We start from the raw sequence: 12,120 nt of genomic DNA on the forward strand, positions 1-12,120 counted from the left end.
GTTGTTTTCTGCTGCTCCAGAGAAGCGGACACGGAGCAATGGATTCAAACTACAAGAAAGAAAATTCCACCTAAACATTAGGAAGAACTTCCTGACAGTAAGAGCTGTTCGGCAGTGGAATTTGCTGCCAAGGAGTGTGGTGGAGTCTCCTTCTTTGGAGGTCTTTAAGCAGAGGCTTGACAGCCATCTGTCAGGAATGCTTTGATGGTGTTTCCTGCTTGGCAGGGGGTTGGACTGGATGGCCCTTGTGGTCTCTTCCAACTCTATGATTCTAATGCCATGCAGGAGACCACGGAAGTTAAAATACTGTAAATGCTTGTGTACGGACCAGGAGACTGGCCTTTTAAGAGGCACAGTCTTTAGGCCAAGGGGGTGGAGCTTAGGTAAGGAGGTGAAGAAAGAGACTTACAAGGTCTCAGTTCATCTTTAGCCTTCATTGGAGCAAGTTGATAACTTGGAGCTGTGCCTGGTGCTGCAACCACGGTCCTGCAATTTGCTCACTTGGAGCTATCCATAGTGCTTTCACACAGACCTACTTTGCTTCTGTTAGTACTTAGTATAGATAGGTCACAACAGTTCCCTTGTTAACAGTAACATAGGGGTGCTCAGAATGTAGCACCAGCTCTGTAGAAGGGATTCCTGAGCTTTTCCAGTTACTCTAACACAGGCATAGGCAACCTCGGACCTCCAGATGTTTTGGGACTACAACTCCCATCATCCCTACCTAACAGGACCAGTGGTCAGGGGTGATGGAAGTTGTAGTCCCAAAACATCTGGAGGGCCAAGTTTGCCTATGCCTCCTCTAACATTCATAAGTGGTAGTCAATATCTTCCATTGCAGCAACTTGGAAGGAGGTTGTTGGATCTTCCACCTACAGATCCAATTAGTATACAGGAAAAGTAGACTTGGAGAAGTCAGAAAGGATTTCCAGAAAGACAGTACACTTCCTGAGTGTGGCTGACCACACATTTTGACCATGAGCTGCAGACCAGAACAGACTCTTTGCTATGCTAAAAGTCTGAGGCAGAGGAGAGATATTTGAACTGTTGTCCTTCCCACCTGCACACACAAAAACCATTTCACCCTGCTTCGCATATTTATGAAACCCGGGTTCTTCACATTACATATATTTAATGTAAAGTGCCCTACACTTACTTCCTTCCTTCCTTCCTTCCTTCCTTCCTTCCTTCCTTCCTTCCCTGTGTGAGAAAAGGAGATACCAGCTAACGATGACTAACAAATGATTGGACAAGTCATTATCAGACTGGGTAAAGTAGAATGTTTTTCATACTTACAAAATACTTTGACTGCAGAATATACTCCCCTTCCTCCAGATAACAATGCTGGTCTGTTATACCTTGGGAGCATAATACAAGAGAGCTGAGCATAATATAACTCATGGCCAATAGAAAGGCTAGTGTTAAAGGTCACTAGTTGCTCCCAACATTTAAACAATCATATTTTTTTATATAAAAAAGAGGGGAGGGGTCAAAAATGAATAAACAAGCAAACAGGTACTTCATATAGGGCAGAATATCCAGAGCAGGAACCCAGATAAATCCTCAGAGCAGAATCCTTCAGAGCTGGAAGTAGCATTTAAAACAAACCCAAGTATAAGCACTATTTATTGAACTGCATATAAACTAAAGTGCAGACACAGATATTTTAACTTAATAGAAAAGAAGTGAACATTTGGGAGTTCCTAACTCATTTCAATGGGCTGCCAAATTGGTTCTCAGGAAGTTGTGGGACCTTGTTTTGCTCGCAACTTGATTGTGTTGGATGTGATATTGACTGGGCTTGCTGAAGCAAAAAGTTCATATTGCAAAATTCACTGACAAAGGGAGATGGTTATAATCTAATATATATGCTGTTGCTTGAATTTTGCCTATCTTTCACAAAAAGTATGAATTAAATCAACAAAACTCATGGCCCACCAAAGTTCTGTAAACAGTAAACAGGGATAAAAATCAGGCCATTAAGTATCTGGTGAAAGTAACAGGCTCACTTGTAACAGGCTCCTTATGTGGAATGGAGAGTCCCATTGTGCAAAAAGAAATCCTGATGAGAGGAGGGAATTGGATATTATCCAACATGTCTGGGCTGGCTTGCTTAAACAACCAAGCCAAAGTTTTAGCAGGCACCAAGGACCGTACAGTGAAGGTACTTCCCCCAAATCAATAGGCAGGGAGTTTCAAAGTGTAGATGCTGCCACAATGAAGGATTGATTCCTTGTGAGGTTGCAAAGAACATTATGTGGCCCTTATAAAAATGCCAGTTCTTCAGATCAGGACATGGAAGCCTGTACATGTGATTTTGCATCTAAGAACCATCTTGTCTGATCACAGAGGTAAAATATTTTTGAATATTTTGTTCTTACTTTAAATGCTATTTACTAGAAACTATTTCTTCTCAGTTATCACTCCTGGATTATTCCAATGCCTCTGAATTACTGCTTTAGCAGCTGCCAACACTTCCGTTCAAATAAAATGTATGTTGTAGTCTAACTACACTTTTTGTTCACTTGATGTACAGAACAATTTAGAAAAAAAGTGAATTTCTCTTTTTGCATATAATTGTAATATATGGTCATGCTCTTTCCTACCTTGTGGCATGTGAAAGATGATGTGTACACCAGTATACCTGAAGGAGCATCTCCACCCCCATCGTTCAGCCCACACACTGAGGTCCACCTATGAGAGCCTTCTGGCAGTTCCCTCACTGCAAGAAAAGAAGTTAGAGGGAACCAGTCAGAAGACCTTCTTGGCAGTGGTGCCTTCCCTGTGGAACGCCCTCCCATCAGATGTCAAGAAGATAAAGAACTACACAACTTTTAGAAGACATCTGAAGGCAGCCCTGTATCGGGACGTTTTATATGCCTGAAGTCTTATATGTTCTGGAAATCACCCAGAGTGGCTGGAGAAACCCAGCTAGGTGGGTGGAGTATTATTATTATTATTATTATTATTATTATTATTATTATTATTATTGCTCCTGCCAACCTAGCAGTTTGAAAGCACATCAAAGTGCAAGTAGATAAATAGGAACCGCTACAGCGGGAAGGTAAACGGCGTTTCCGTGCGCTGCTCTGGTTTGCCAGAAGCGGCTTTGTCATGCTGGCCACATGACCTGGAAGCTATACACCGGCTCCCTCGGCCAGTAATGCGAGATGAGCGCCGCAACCCCAGAGTCGGTCACTACTGGACCTAATGGTCAGGTGTCCCTTTACCTTTACCTTTAATGTGTTGCTTCTGATTTTATGAGCAGCTAACACATCACTACATACTACAAATTCAAAGCACAAGTCCTTCTGGGAGTAATGGGACGACATTTCATAACTCCCAGAGAGAGCTGCATGGGGGAAAAACATGGCTGCCCCTAGTTTTTACATGCCACCAATCAATTGATCAGCAATGCCCATAAACCCCACAAGTGACATCTTAAATGACATCAGGTGTTGGGCAAGTCACCATGGCTTAGCAAAAAGGTCCTAATGAGGCCCTTAGTTTAATGGTTAGGGATAGCTTCTTGGATGGAAGTAAAATGAAATGTAGAAGAATATAAATAAAGGCTTTGTGGGCCTTCCTTGAGTTTTATATATACCTAGTCTACTAGATACCACTTCCAAAGTACTTAAGAGTCAGTCCCCTTTATTGAATATGTGTATCAATGGGTGGAGGATGAGAGAGTTAAAAGGGTGCATTTTTTATTTGAACTCTGCCTTTTCGTAAATCTACATGACTAGCTGACAGCTATAAGGCAGCAAGCAAAAGCTACTTGAAACCACCTGTAAATTAGGTGACTGAATAATGTGTCACTTTCTTGCAAATGATTTGTTGTATGATTAGGAAATGATACAGCAACTATATATACAAGGTTCTGTAACCACGGATGAGCTCATTCAGTAAAGTGAGATGTACTATACACACTCAGTAACGCATATGGTTTTTTTTTATAGCCAATCGCCTAAGATTCGTATTTACCATAGTATTGTCATGCCCAAGGATCTAGCCCAATGCTCATTTAAAATGCAGCAAATGGGTAGCACTCAGTTGAGCACTGTGGGATGATCCATAATCAGTGAACTGTTATAACCTTTCGTTTTTCATTGGGACCAACATATATCACTAAGTACCCAAAGTGCTTTATATGGGAAATCAATAAATGTGGTGCTTAGATGATAAATGTTTACAATTTACTCCTTGGTTGCTACCATGCTATAATGAAAAACAGCACCTTAAAATGAATAGCAGGGTTACACTTAAGAAACTGAGATCTTATGCCCATTCTTAAGGGCAGGAGAAGCACCACAATAAATATATCTCCTCATTTTAAAAGCTTAGGACACCCTCCAGTTTGAAAGGAATCCACTCCTCTGAAAATAAATCAGAGTTTTCAAGTAAATTTGAGCCACTTTTCTCACGGCTGGAAAGATGCTAATATGTGCATAAGGGTGGGGGATTGGGAGATGTGGCATTGCTCTCAGAGATGTCTGATTTATGGATTCAACCGAGCCAAGTAGGAACTGTGAAGGAATGCGGTTGGGTTGCTATCAGTTCTCCTGTCGCAAATCTCACACCATCCCACCCCAGCTTTTCGCCTGATGAAATATTTCAAAAACTAAATTACCTGGTGCCACCAATATTTTATGTGAAATGGCAATGGAGACTTTCACATCTCTTTTGAAAGGTAGGACAACACCATGCGCATTTACAATGCGACAAGGAATTCTCCTGCCTTATCAGTCTGACATATTTTAACCTCCCCAGTCATGTTGTGCAGACTGCCATAAGTATGGGGACCAGTTACATTAAAATGAATGATGGGAAGTAATAGAAAGTAACTTTTCTGCCTGATACAATCACAGCAGCTTCAGATGGCATTCCTTCTTTCACACCATCATGACATGCACTATTTAACTATTATCAATTAATTGCTTTTTATGTTTTATTGTAATTTTATTGATGTGAGCCGCCCTGAGCCCAGTTTTGACTGGGGAGGGCGGGGTATAAATAAATATTATTATTATTATTATTATTATTATTATTATTATTATTATCTTTTAAAAATGTAAATAAAACAATTTTTGCAAATCGAAGAGACCCGGTAAGGAACAACTGGCATATTATTAAGGGAGATGGTGTTCTGGGGCAATGACATTTACTAGAGACCTTCAGACAGATGAGTCACTACTGACTGCCTACTGGGAGGGGTGAAGTTATGGAGAGGTCAACACCTGTATTCTGGTTGGTGTGTTTTCATAGCGCTTACCTCCCTGCTGCCTTGCTTCTCTCCACATCTCAGCTGTCAGGACGTCAGGTGAATATGTCTGTCCCACCATGCCATCCGCTACTCATGATTTCAATGGATAAGAAAGATTGCAGACTGACCAAGCACAGATAATAGAACTAATTCACACAGCAAATTATTGCAGTAGCTAATAGTGTTGTAAGCCTTTACTCTGGTGTAAAAGACTGTCAGTGTGAATGTGTCTGCTAAGAAGTGCCACTTGGTTCAATGGGGCTTACACCCAGTATAGGATTGCAACTTGTCGAATTGTCCTGTGTATTTTTATACCACTACCACTGCTGATTAATTATTGGGTTCGAAGTGCCAGCGGTAAAGCAGCTCTTGAGCTGAATAGGACAGTATATGATAACAGAGAGCCAGGCAGCATATTGCTTTAAAAAATAGCATAGAAGCACCTCACAAATCATAATCTACTCAACAATAATATGTTTGTTGGAATAGGAGAATTTCAATTGTCCTGTGAAAAAGCAGCCAGTGATAGAGCTAGGCAGATAGCAGGAAGCTGTTTCATAGATGAGGGGACATTACTGAAGAGGCCCTGTCTCTCAGAGTTGTGTGCCAAACATCTGGTGATGGAGGGACAGACTCCTAGGTGTCATGTGTTGAACTCCGAAGTCAGGCAGGTTAATATGGAAGGAGACAGGTCTTGCTTGTGGTGGATGAGGGTGGAAGCAAAATAGAGACTAAATGGCAGAGTCAATAAATGTGACTCTTGCCTTTGTACAGTTGTCTGCCAGACAAAAGTCAAAGGTTTCTACATGCACACACCTCATCATCCTTGCAAGCAAGGGTCCTCGTCACACTTAAAGACACATTCCAGCCAAGCAAAAGAACTCTGCTTGGAAGGGCTACAACCTGGGAAGAGATCCATGTGCCAACCAAAGAAGTCGGGGGGGGGGGGACACATTCAACTTCTGGGCCTGAGATTCCCTTTCTCTGCATTAAGGTTAACATGTATCATCAGCTTCAGTTCCTCACTTCATATTGGTATCCACATGACACACTCTTGAATTCTGAGATTGATTCATCATGCTAAACTCGGCCAGTTCTGAATAAAGAATCTACAGTCATACCTCTGGTTACGTTCGTCGCAGGTTGTGTACATCATGGGATACAAACGCACCGAACCCAGAAGTACCAGAATGGGTTACTTCCAGGTTCGGCGATTTGCACATGCGCAGAAGCACCAAATCGTGTGGTGAGCATGCGCAGATTCGGGTTACGCACTTCTCAGGTTGCGAACGGGGCATCCAGAGGTACCACTGAATTGTTATTATTCAGGTCATCCGCTATTTTCTAAACATCAGAAGATAGGTAACTTACACTGTATTACAAAAACTCATTCATGGAATAGGTAGCACATTTTTGTAATTTATGAATTAAGTCAATCTGCTGCCTAATTCACAAATTCACACCAACTGAAGTTTGTACTAATTGATAGTCTCAATGGTGCTTTTCATGAAGTAAGTGTCATCTCTGCCTGTTTTGTGAAATTGCACACAAGGCGTTTAGCAAATACTCCAGAGAATAAACTTGTTTACTATTATTATTTTGTATTTATATAGGGCCATCAGTATGCATGATGCTTCACAAGTTACAAAAAGACAGGTCATTGCCCTCAAGGAGCCTGCAATTTAAAATGTGATACAGGGAAAACACCAGAGAAGGGGAGATACCTGTGCCCCCCAGAAGTTTTTGGACTACAACTCCCATCATTCCTGACCATTGGTCATGCTGACTGGGCCTGATGGAGTCCAACACAGGTTCCTTATCCTTGCAAGAGAGGAAGGGGCGGGAAGTTGAAATAGGGATGAACATTTCCCAGGAGTTCTCTGGGAAGAGGGATTGACTGTTAAACCACTTTGGGAACTGTAGTTCTGTGCAGGGAATGGGGGTCTCCTAACAACTATCAGTAGCCTTAACACACTACAGTCCCCGGGATTCTTTGGGAGAAGGTATGATTGTTAAAGTGGTTTGTTGTTGTTGTTTAGTCGTTGTCGTGTCTGACTCTTCATGACCCCATGGACCATAGCACGCCAGGCACTCCTGTCTTGCACTGCCTCCCGCAGTTTGATCAAACTCATGTTCGTAGCTTCGAGAACACTGTCCAACCATCTCGTCCTCTATCGTCCCCTTCTCCTAGTGCCCTAGTGCTTTAAATGTATACTGTGGGTGTGGTCCTAGTTAAGCAGTGTTTATGGAATTCTTTTAACACCTCATTATGTATTTTCCTACAGATTTTCTAAAAATCCGCTTGTTCAGTTTCATCCTTGGAGTATAACCATCTAATCACAAAGCAGACACTTAACTGCAACTTAAACTGTGTCCATTGCATAGAGCTCTTTCTTTGAAAAGATATAGGGAGTATACCAGGAGATAAGTGTGTCCAAAAACCACAGAGCAATTTGGGAGGGTGTGATAGCAGAGGTCAGTTATTAAGGAGAAGGCGATGGATGCAAAAAGGAAAACTATATATGTCTGGATGGGTGGCTTCCTTTGGATTTTCTAAACATGTCATGACTATGCTAATTGCATCCTTTTGTATATCTTTAGTGAAATTAGCAATTCATATATGATTGTTCTGCCCCCAGAAAATTGTGCTGGCTCATTTCCTTCCTATTATATTAAATCACCCCCTGAACACATTTCTCCCCCTGTATGATTAACAATATGTAAAATACTCGAAAATTGCTTCAGTCTAGACTTGTGAAATCCTGGGCTTATCTTTGGATAAATGCTTTCACAACAGAAAATACTGTCAAATGTCAGTTAAGCTTCAAATTGCTTGGTTTAAATTTTGCCAGAGGGAAGAGGGGGGGGGCAGGGTTTCCTTTATCGCCTTTTTAATCATTGGTAAATCCTCCTAAGTATCAGAGCTTAGACAATCCCTGCTCTGAATGGAAGAAATGTTTGTTTGGGGGGTAAAATTTAACCTTGGTAATGTTGTTCAGTCCACATTCTTCTCCAGCTGTTTTCAACTACAAGAGTAAGTCTGGCCCTACTATTAGACAGAGTGAACTATCTATCTGAGGCAATGGTACCGGGAGGTGGGGACACTGACAGCAACACTCAGCTATTCCTCCTCAGCCTCAACCTCCCCCTCACCTTCCCTCTGGCCCCATCCAGACCAAACTCTTCATCCCCTAAGTTCACCTGCTACCCTGAGGTGTGGTGGAGGAGGGTGCTGTCCAACTGTGAGGCAATTTGGAAGTTTAAAGTACGTTGTCCGCAACATGATGCTGACACTCCTTTACATCTGCAGGTGAAACAGTGGATGTGCTGGACTAGGCATCCCCAAACTCGGCCCTCCTGATGTTTGGGGTCTACAATTCCCATCATCCCTGACCACTGGTCCTGTTAGCTAGGGATGATGGGAGTTGTTGTCCCAAAACATCTGGAGGGCCGAGTTTGGGAGTGCCTGTGCTGGACCATTGCCTTGCCTTGGTAATGGACTGGATGAGAGTCAACAAACTGCAGCTCAATCCAGATAAGGCACACAGCTTGTGGGTAGTTCTGGATCATTTGCTGTCTCTTGGGGCTCAGGTGGCCTCAGGTGGCCTTCCATCAGCTTTGATTGGTGGTCCTGCTGTGCTCATATCTAGACAGGGATACCCTAACTACGGTTGTCTATGTTTTGGTGACCTCTAGGTTAGATTACTATGTGTTACACATAAGGGCTGCCTCTGAAAACAGTTCAGAAACTTCATTAAAATAAAATAAAATATTGATTTTATAAACTAAAAAACACATAAAACATAAAAATACTAAAGGCACATAAAACACAAAAATAGAAAATGCCAAACAAGATACAAAAAGAAAAAGAAACCATATTTATCATTCTTATATCCTAACATTGTTGACTTTCTCATATCCCTCCTAACTGCGTTTCATTATATATCATCCTTGGTAATTTCTATATCATACTTCAGTCCTCTTAGTTTTTCCTTATCCAACTTAATTCAATCCTTTTAATATTACCTTAACAATTATTTCATTTCTTATTTAGCACTTATCTCTAAATTTAAATATACTATATTACCTCTGCAAAACCACCTCTACAAACTCCATGTACTTCCAAATCTTATATTAGACATTCCCTAAACAGTTCAGAAACTTCGGCTGGGGCAGAAATCGGTGGCCAGGGTGCTCACCAGGGCAAGACAGACTGAGCATATGACAGCACTCCTAGAGCTGCCTCCCCTTCTGCTACATTGAGTAGCAGAGCTCCCTCTTCTCTCTCTGACTTGGCTGGTTTCAAACAGTCCCTTCCACCTCTGCCTGACTCCTGAGTTTGCCTGGGACCAGTACCCTTACATCCTTTAAGAAGAAAATAATGATCCTTTTAGAGAGGATTCGTGCGGAAACCCCTGTATATTCATTGGCACTGTCTGGTCTTGCTGCCTCTGCAAGCCTTTTCAGCATGAGGAGAGGCACTGACGTTTGCATGACAAATGCCAGAGATTTATGCTGAGTTCCAGTGGCACATGGTCAGGGCAGATATCAGGTCACATCATACACCCATCTGCCATATTCAAATGCAGGATGAAAATTCCCAGTTTTGTAAAAGATGCATTTATACAATTCAGTACATACACTACCAAACTCAGGAGCATCTGAAAGGACAAGCCGACATCATACATCAAGTGGGATGCTGCCAGGGAACTAGCAATAAAATATTTTTTGACAAGCCCCTAGACTTTGCTAAAGTTTAAATTCAGTTGAATTTTTAGGCTGGATAGTAATCAGTTACTGCTTGCCACTTCAGATACTTTTACATCTGAAATAGGATCCATTCATACTGCAAACAGGGGAGGAAATACATATTCCTGCTAGAACAGCTTCACTGATTGCTAGGATATTAAAGAGAAATGGAATTTAAGGTCTTATTCATACTTAAACCTTTAAATGAATGTAATCTGGGACTGCAATCCTGCACATTTTTGAAGAATATAATGTGATTTTTAATCTCAGAGAGAAACAAATCTGAGATCAAAATCATATGGCATTCTTCATAAATGTACCTGGTTGTGGGTTTAAATTAACTTTCCCCACTCATAGGAACATAAGAAGAGTTTTCTGGATCAGGCCATTGGCCCATCTAGTCCAGCATCCAGTTCTCACCATGGGCAATTAGAGGCGTATGGGAAGCCCGCAAACAGGACCAGAGCACTCAGGGAGAAATATTCAACTGTGCTTACCTAAAACAAATAGAGAAAAAGCTTCTGATCAACAGGCTAAAATTAATAGCAAACACTTTAGGGCCATCTGTACTCCAAATCTTATTAAACAAATGTTCTCATTGCATCGAAAACACTTCTTGAATTGATGCATAATAAATGTATGGAATTCACTGCCAAATGTTGGTGATGGCCTTTAGAAGACTGGGGGGGGGGGGAGAGAGAGAGATGCCAAGTCTAGCAATACCTATTAGCCTTGGTGTATATATGGAATTCCCATACTCCTAGGATTTATGATCCTGAATACCAAGTGCTAGGCAACAACAGCAGGAGATGATTGTGGACTTCCAAGAAGCATCTGTTTTACCATTATTGGAAATAGCATGAACTGCATGGACAGGATGGACTAGTGGGCTCACTCAAGGCTGGCTCCAGGACTGAGCAGAGTCCAGGCAAAGCGCCATCTCCTATATTAGCAAGTCGTCTCTGGTGGGCTTACCATTCAATGGTGAGTGTGTCTGAAAAGATGTCGTAAAGAGGAGGCCACATAGAGGAGGCGTAACAACTCTTTCATTATAGCATGGTTTGTGAAGGTGTTGAATATCACGGATGACCATTGTTCTCTTGAAGAGGTTTTAGGTGGCATATAACAATTCTCCTTACATGCCAAGAAATCTTGTGGGGCCTGGACCTTTTAAAGGGTTAATGCTGCCTACTCTACAAAGTATTGCTTTTCACAGCTAGCTATATGCCAAGATGGTACTGTGTGGGAATTTAAATCTTTAAGATAGGCTTCCCCAGGGACTCACAATGACACGTGCCGAAGGAAGGATCTGCTCGTCTTAGAGCTATCTATGCTGGCTGCTTGCCATATTTTCATTAGTCCTTCATTCTGGCAAGGAAATATTGTTAAGGTCACTACCATATCAAGACTACTGATCCAAATACAAAGTAACATTTATGGAACTCCAGTACAGTACTATGTAACTCCCAAAAATAGCTCTGTTATTCAGAACCTTGATGCAGGTGAGCCCCAGAATGTGCTGCATACCAACCACAGTTGCAGCTCCATCTTCAGGAACCATGTCCTTTGCTGATGGGGTTTCCAGCAATGAAAGGATGGGAAGCAAGATCATTACAGTGATATGTAGCTTCCTTTTAGCTGCTATTGTTGTTGTTGTTGTTGTTGTTGTTGTTGTTGTTGTTGTTGTTGCTTTTATTCTGTGTGTGTGTTCACTGTGATATGAATCCAAAAAGGACCTCTGCCCCTTGGCAGAACAGGAGGGAACAAAGCTTGCAGCCAGAAGAAATCATGTAGAAATAATTAGTTTGTGCTATTTCAGACAGTTAATGTAAGCAACTGTGATGTGATGGATATAAGACTTGTTTTCCAGACTCTTGATCATCTTGGTCACCCTCATCTGCACACACATTCCATATTATACAAATCTATGATGGGATTGCACTTGGAATACTGTGTTTAGGTCTGGTCACTGAAGTTAAAAAGGGGGATATGGTATAGCTGGAGAATGTTCAGAAAAAGGCAAGTAAAATGTTTGTGGGACTGAAACAACTCCTATATGAAGAAAAGTTACAACATTTGGGGCTTTTTAGAATAGAGAAAAGGCAGGT

This window comes from Zootoca vivipara, chromosome 8, assembly GCF_965207765.1.
Source record: "Zootoca vivipara chromosome 8, rZooViv2.hap1.1, whole genome shotgun sequence".
Lineage (NCBI taxonomy): Eukaryota > Metazoa > Chordata > Lepidosauria > Squamata > Lacertidae > Zootoca > Zootoca vivipara.